Source organism: Artemia sp. Qi Xiang Cuo, chromosome 3 (genome assembly GCF_049724085.1).
Source record: "Artemia sp. Qi Xiang Cuo chromosome 3, ASM4972408v1, whole genome shotgun sequence".
NCBI classification, from domain to species: Eukaryota; Metazoa; Arthropoda; class Branchiopoda; order Anostraca; family Artemiidae; genus Artemia; species Artemia sp. Qi Xiang Cuo.
The window spans coordinates 54,572,696-54,580,960 of NC_142796.1; positions in this window are offsets into that span (position 1 = coordinate 54,572,696).

The following is an 8,265-nucleotide window of genomic DNA, read 5'->3' on the forward strand; positions in this document are numbered from 1 at the left end:
TAAAATAAATTATTTCTAAGAGAGAATAAACTTTTCAATTAAAAACTGCATTTTTGATGTCTTTTCATACTGCAGTCTTTCAAAGATATTAGATTTTTGTACATAAATCATAATCGTATACCAGCGGTAAGATTTAAACCCACGCATCCGAAGAGACTGATGGCTAACACCAGCGCCTTGGACCACTCGGCCAATCTGCCTCTCATAACTAAATATATGTGATTTTTTTATAATAAAGAACGACCTCTTACCTATGCTAAATTTTATACGCCCCTTAATTATAGTATAGGTTAGTAATTCAACAGATAGCATGGCACTGGAACATTGTAGAGAGTTGTTCAATGGCTCATTTTGAAGGAAATTAATGGGGTTAAAAACCTTTTGTAATTGAAACAATTATTTTTATTACATTAAGACATTTTATATGTTCCTTAAGAAATCATCATAAGTAAAAATTTCCCATCAGAAATTGAACTCAAGTCTACTGGGTGAGAGCTATCCCAACCTCTAGACCATATAGGATATATAAAAATATCCGATTAATGAAGTTTTTGTTAAAGATTACATTAAAAGACGATCACTGGAATAACAAACCATTCCATATATTGGACTTAGTTAGCTACTTGATTGTTTGAGTTTCGTCTCTTACTATTTAAACAAAGAAAAAGCCGTAGGCTTTTTCCTGTTTGTATTTTTTATAATCCGGGTTGCAGCGGTAGCTAGCAACCTAGTAAGAGACGATCACGTCCAATGTTAAGAAATATAAAAACCCCTAACAAAATTATAATAAAGAACGAACTCTTTCCTATACTAATCCGGGTTGCAGCGGTAGCTAGCAACCTAGTAAGAGACGATCACGTCCAATGTTAAGAAATATGAAAACCCATAGTTCCTAAAAAAAAAAGTCAGATCAGAACAAAAAGTACACCATTAGAACCGCCTTGTCCGAGACCCCTGTATAGGAAACTTTCTGTCCCTTGGCTTGAACAGCAAGGGAAATATATTGGCTTGAAAATTAAGAAAAGTGGCAGCTACTACAACATTCTGCCTAAACGGGATATATTTTTTTTTTCTTCTTTTCCACAGATAACTTGGCGCTAGAACATCGTAGAAAGTTGTTCAATGGCTCATTTTAAAGGAAATTAATTGGGTTAAAAATCTTTTGTAACTAAAATAAATTATTTCCAAGAGAGAATAAATTTTTCTATTAAAAACTACATTTTTGATGTCTTTTCATACTGCAGTCTTTTCAAAGATATTTGATTTTTGTACATAAATCATAATCGTACACCAGCGGTAAAATTTGAACCCAAGCCTCAAAAGTGACTGGTGGCTAACACCAGTGCCTTGGACCACTCGGCCAATCTGCCTCTCATAACTATATATGTGAATTTGGGTTGCAGCAGTAGCTAGCAACCTAGTAAGAGACGATCAGTCCAATGCTAAGAAATATAAAAACCCAAAACTCCTAAAAATAGATTCAAATCAAAACAAAAGTACATCATTAGAACCACCTTGTCTGAAACCCTACTAGATAATTACAGTAAGCACCGAAGTCTATCTCATAGTAACTAATGCAACGGGGAAAAGACAAGAGGTCTGTGGTATATATGAAGTCATAAAAGGTTACATTTGATTCTACATTAAAATACGATCATTGGAATAACATTTCACTATCCGGGTTGCAGCGGTAGCTAGCAACGTAGTAAGAGACGATCACGCCCCATAGTAAATCCGGGTTGCAGCGGTAGCTAGCAACCTAGTAAGAGACGATCACGTTCAATGTTAAGAAATATAAAAATCCATAACTCCCAAAAATCCAAAAATCCATCAATCGTTTTTTATAACAAAACACGACCTCTTTCCTATACTAAATTTTATACACAACTTAATTATAGTATAGGTTAGTAATTCCACAGATAGCTTGGCACTGAAACATCGTAGAGAGTTGTTCAATGGCTCATTTTAAAGGAAATTAATGGGGTTAAAAACCTTTTGTAATTAAAACAAATTATTTTTAAAAAAGAATCAATTTTTTTTACAAAAAACTGCATATTTCATATTAAAGTTACATTACAACATGATCATTAAAATAACACAAATTTGCATACATTGGACATAATTAGCTGCCTGATTCTTTGAGGTTCGTCTCTTACTATTCCGAAGAAGAAAAAGACGTAGGCTTCCTCCTGTTTGTAATCAGGTATATATATAAAGGCAAGGTTTTCTTGGTAATTTTTTATAATAAAGAACGAACTCTTTCCTATACTAAATAAGCCTATACTAGTTAATGATATAGCAATGATATCCGGGTTACAGCGGTAGCTAGCAGCCTAGTAAGAGACGATCACGTCTAGTGTTAAGATCCGGGTTGCAGCGGTAGCTAGCAACCTAGTAAGAGATGATCACGTCCAATGTTAAGAAATAAAAAAATTATAATAAAGAACGACCTCTTGCCTATACTAAATTGTATACGTTACATCCGGGTTGCAGCGGTAGCTAGCAACCTAGTAAGAGACTATCACGGCCAATGTTAAGAAATATAAAAATTTACAATAAGGAACGAATTGTAACCCATAATAACTGAAATATTAAATGAAACAGTTCGTGTTCATAATAAAGAGCTGTCTAATGGCTCATTTTAAAGGAAATTGCTGTATATAGAAACCTTTTGTACTTAAAAATATTATAATAAAGAACGACCTCTTGCCTATCCGGTTTGCAGCGGTAGCTAGCAACCTAGTAAGAGACGATTACGTCCAATGTTAAGAAATATAAAAACCCATAGTTCCTAAAAAAAGGAGTCAGATCAAAAAGAAAGTGCGCCATTAGAACCACCTTGTCCGAAACCCCTGTATAGGAAACTTTCTGTCCCTTGGCTTGAACAGCAAGAGAAATGTGCCTTAGAGCATGTTGTGGCAGTAAAATATCAGAACATACAAGTTTGCTGGTGAACTGGTCAACCGTTAGTTACAGACCTTCTGAAACATAGGAGATGGAATAACTTTGACAAGTGGTCATTTTTACGCTAGAGGTTCGACTCCCATGTACATTTTATGAGTGATGCCCTGAAGGGAGGTACAAAAGAGGTCGACCAAAACACACCTTATGATGGCAGTATGAGCAGGATTTGAGTAGAGGGAGATGTCTCTTTAACCACAGTGGGAGGGCGTCAGTACTGTAGTTCAGCTCTACGATGTCTGGTGAAGTTTTGCAGACACCCTATACGCCATTCCTGGCTACAGAGGATCTAAAGTCTAAGATAAACGACAACTCATTACTGGACACCGACGTTGTAATCGCTAATTACATTTGATATTCAACTTTTATGTTTACAAAGACCCCTTCATCTCAGTATTGCACAATTAATTCTAACACATCAATAAGTTTCTTTAAGGAAATGTGTCGGTATTGAATGATTTTTTTGTTATGTCTTGGAGTCCGTGTAACATCTAAATGGGATATAAATCACAGCAATATTATACTGATATTGCTACTCATTTTTAAGAAAATCGTGATGAAAATATGAGAAAAATTAAAATTTAGGTTCAATTTGCTTAAACTTATTGCTAAGTGCGCCCTTTACTTTAATTTTAAAAAATACAAATTAAAAAATTGCAAAATGGTTATAACAGTTAGATTATTTATTTGAAATTTTGCACCCCTTACATTTCTGCGCCCGGGGCAAGTGTCCCCTCTTTCCCCCCTTCCCCTTAAAACTACCTCTGTTTACGAGGGTTGTTTTTTTTTATACATATATATCCGATTTTCTGTAAAGGAAAGATGGGTGAATATGTAAAATTGTTTTCATTACCGAAAACAATGTGCAATCAAGGTCTCTTCTTTACATAATCACCTTGACCGGTTTAGCATTTGTCATATCTGTAACCATGCTTTTGTAATACCCTTTTCATAAAAATTTGCTGCCAATGTTTTGGGTTAGCTCAGATGATTTCTTCGAGCTCCTCCTCAGTTGGAAACACTGCCCAAAAGCAACTTTTCAATTCAGGGTAAAGACGGAAATCTTCGGTGCTGGATAGGGACTGTTTGTGTTCGTGTTCGTTTTCAAAATTTTATTTGGTTTCTGTTCAAAATTCTAAGATAGCTCAGAGTTTAGAGTAGCCAGTCCTCAAGAAGCTGTAACTTCACTAGATCTAAAACATAATATGAACCTTTTTATGATAATCTGTGCTAATTTTTCATGTATAGTTGAGAATTTGTTTACGATGTAAATAAAACCTGCTAATAATTGTAATTTATTCAAGTGTGGTATCTGTTTTCTTGTTATGACGTCAATTTGTTTCATGTTCTCTTTTCCCTCTTTTTTGGAACAGAACTTTAAATTTTTTCATGACTTTGAGAAAAGTCGGAACTGAATTTAAGAAAATTTAGAATTAAAGTGAAACTTTTTATCTTCATAGAAAATAATCAAAATCATAGTATAACTATTCCTATCTTCTACAGAAAAATTTAGAACTGAACTTTAAATTTTTTATGTCTTGGTTAACTTAAAACTGAAGTGGAAGCTTTTTATTTTCTCTGGAGAAAATGGAATTGAATTGTGTTCTTTGGTAAAATTCAGAAGAGAACTTGAACTTTTCTATCTTCTATGAAAAATTTGGAACATTATTTTAAATTTTTTCATCTCTTTGGGAAAAATCTGAAGTGAAGTGGAAAATGTTTATATTATTTGGAAAAATAGAATTGAACAATAACTTATTTCTTTTCATTGAGAAAATTTAGAATTAAAGTGGAACTTTTTATCTTCAAGGTAAGTATTCGCATCTAAGGTATAACTTTTTCTATCTTCTACGGTAAAATTCAGAAGAGAACTTGAACTTTTCTATCTTCTATGAAAAATTTGGAACAGTATTTTAAATTTTTTCATCTCTTTGAGAAAGATCCGAATTGAAGTGGAAAATTTTTATATTATTTTGGAAAAATAGAACTGATCAATAACTTATTTCTTTTCATTGAGAAAATTCAGAATCGAAGTTGAACTTTTCTTCACTTCATTGAGAAAATTTAAAATTGAAGTATAACTTTTTATCTTCATAACAAATATTCGCAACTATGGTATAGCTTTTTCTATCTACTACGGAAAAATTTAGAACAGAACTTTAAATTTCTTTATGTCTTGGTGAACTTAAAACTGAAATGGAAGATTTGCATTTTCTCTGGAGAAATTAGAATTAATTTGTATTCTTTGGTAAAATTCAGAAGTGAACTTGAACTTTTCTATCTTCTATGAGAAATTTGGAACATTATTTTAAATTTTTTCATCTCTTTGAGAAAAATCTGAATTGAAGTGAAAAATTTGGTATCTTTGGTAGAAACCTTGCTAGTTCGAACAGAAAAAGTGTTATCACTGAAAAATATTATTTCTAAGAGAAATTTGTGTGTGTTCAGTAAAAGTATGTTAGTTTTAAGGTAAAATGTCGTTACTTTGATGAGAATGTTTGTTAGTGTTAAGCAAAACTTGCTACTTTTGACAGAAAAGTTGTTATCACAGTCAAAAAAATGTTACTTCTAAAAACAAAATTTGGTATCTTTGGTAGAAAACTTACTAGTTCGAACAGAAAAAGTGTTATCACTGATGAAAAATATTATATCTAAAATATCTTTTTTTATGTTCATTAAAAGTATGTTAGTTTTTAGGGAAAATGTAATTACTTTGACTTTGATGAGAATGATTGTTAGTTTTGAGCAAAACACGCTATTTATGACGGAAAATCTTAAATCTTAATCAAAAAATGTTATTCACCATATCAAATTTTGAATAACCGGTGGAACACTGGCTAATTCATGCAGAGAAAGTGTTTTCCTAAATGAAAAATACTACTTCAAAAATCCCTGTGAGGGTGTTCATTAAATGTAATTTTGTTTCTATGTAATATGTCTCTACATTGATGTGGGGGTTTTCTTGCGTTCGGCAAAACTTGTTACTTCTGACATAAAAGCTTTTATCACAGTAAAAAAAATGTTATTTCTAAGAACAAATTTGTTATCTTTGGTAGAAAACTTGATAGTTCGAACAGAAAAAGTGTTATCACTGATGAAAAAATATTATTTCTAAGAGAAAGTTGTGTGTGTTCAGTAAAACTATGTTAGTATTAAGGAAAAATGTCGTTACTTTGATGAGAAAGTTTGTTAGTGTTAAGCAAAACTTGCTACTTCTGACAGAAAAGTTGTTATCACAGTCAAAAAAATGATACTTCTAAGAAAAAATCTGGTATCTTTGGTAGAAAACTTGATAGTTCGAACAGAGAAAGTGTTATCATTGATGAAAAAATATTATTTCTAAGAGAAATTTGTGCGTGTGTTCAGTAAAAGTATGTTAGTATTAATGTAAAATGTCGTTACTTTGATGAGAAGGTTTGTTAGTGTTAAGCAGAGCTTGCTACTTCTGACAGAAAAGTTGTTATCACAGTAAAAAAAATGTTAATTCTAAGAAATAATTTTGTATCTTTGGTAGAAAACTTGCTAGTTCAAACAGATAAAGTGTTATCATTGATGAAAAATATTATTTCTAACAGAAATTTGTGTGTGTTCAGTAAAAGTATGTTAGTATTAAGGTAAAATGTCGTTACTTTGGGAGGGGGTTGGGGGGGGGGGGCTCTCGCCACCCCTGACTGAATGATGCTGCCTTATTTTTATATTTTTGTTCTGATATTTCTATTATATAGCATTAAAAGTGCTAATTAGACGAGGTTTATTTTCCATCTAAGCTACCTTATTTGATCGCAATTGAATGTCCTAGTTCAGTTTTACAGCTTTAAATCAGGTAACAGCGTTAGCTTATTTTGCTTTAAATGCTCTGCATCTCTAGGTACTTATCAAAATCATATATTTTCTCTAAATGGTAAAAATAGGAACATTTATCCTTAATTTTTATGGTAAAATAGATAAAAATAGGACCATTTATTCTTGCATCTTTTCGCTTAAGAGTTGCACAGTTCTTTATATAAGAAATTCAGCCTAATTCTCCAAAAATTGTCAGTTTTAGGTACTTTTCTTATCATTAAGAAAGGGCTTAGGTTGGGGGAAACGAGACTTATTATTCTTTGTCTACTAAACTCGAACTTGTTCTTTTTCTATTAGATTTATAACTTTTCTAGTCTTACTGAAGATTTTTATAGTGAAAATAGCTTATTCAATTCTAAATCTTTCTTTGAAAAAGTTTATTTTATTTTTGCGAGATATGAAAACTAGGGTTTTAAGTTTTGTCACAGAAGTATAAGATACAATGACATAGATTTAGGGAGGTTACTAAAATTAGGCTCAATTCATGTGGAAAAAACGTTTGATTACACGAATAGTCCGACCAATACGAAAGAAATAAAGAATCTTTAACACCCGCTATCATTAAATGATCCTCGTTTAGGGACCCCTCCATTAAGGTGGGTAATTTTTTGGGGTTTATACTAAATTTTGTCTTCTTTTTAGGAGTTTCCAACTCTTCCCCCACCAGACAAGAGAGAAAGAACAGTGATAAAACTCCTGTGAGGACATCAGTCGTCCAGTATGGACGTTGGCCAAGACATTCAGCCCCTTCCAGAAATATTCTGGCGCTGCCTGCACATGCCACAGCCCAATCAGTGCACGAATATAGCGGCACTTTTACCTAACCTAACCTCAAAACTGAACTAGGACTTTCAATGTGCGATCAAATAGGGTTAGGTTAGGTGGGGGGGTAAACCTCGTCTAATTAGCACTTTTAATGCTATATAATAGAAATATCAGAACAAAAAAAAAATAAGGCAGCATCATTCAGTCAGGGGTGGCGGGAGGCCCCCACCCACCCCCCCCCCCCCCAAGTAACGACATTTTACCTTAATACTAACATACTTTTACTGAACACACACAAATTTCTCTTAGAAATAATATTTTTCATCAGTGATAACACTTTTTCTGTTCGATCTACCAAGTTTTCTACTAAAAATGGAACTTAAGTTTTTTGAAGTAACATTTTTTTTATTGTGAAAACATCTTTTCTGTCAGAGATGTCATGTTTTTACTAATTTTAAAACACATACAGAATAAAGTAGCGATATATGATATTATAAATAACATTCTTTAAATTAACACACACAAATTTTTCATAGAAATAATATTTTTTCATCAGTGATAACACTTTTTCTGTTCGAACTATCAAGTCTCCTAAAAAATATACAAATTTTTTTTTTGAAGTAACATTTTTTTGATTGTTATAAAAACTTTTCTGTCAAAATTAGCAAGATTAGCTTAGCACTACAAAAAAATCTC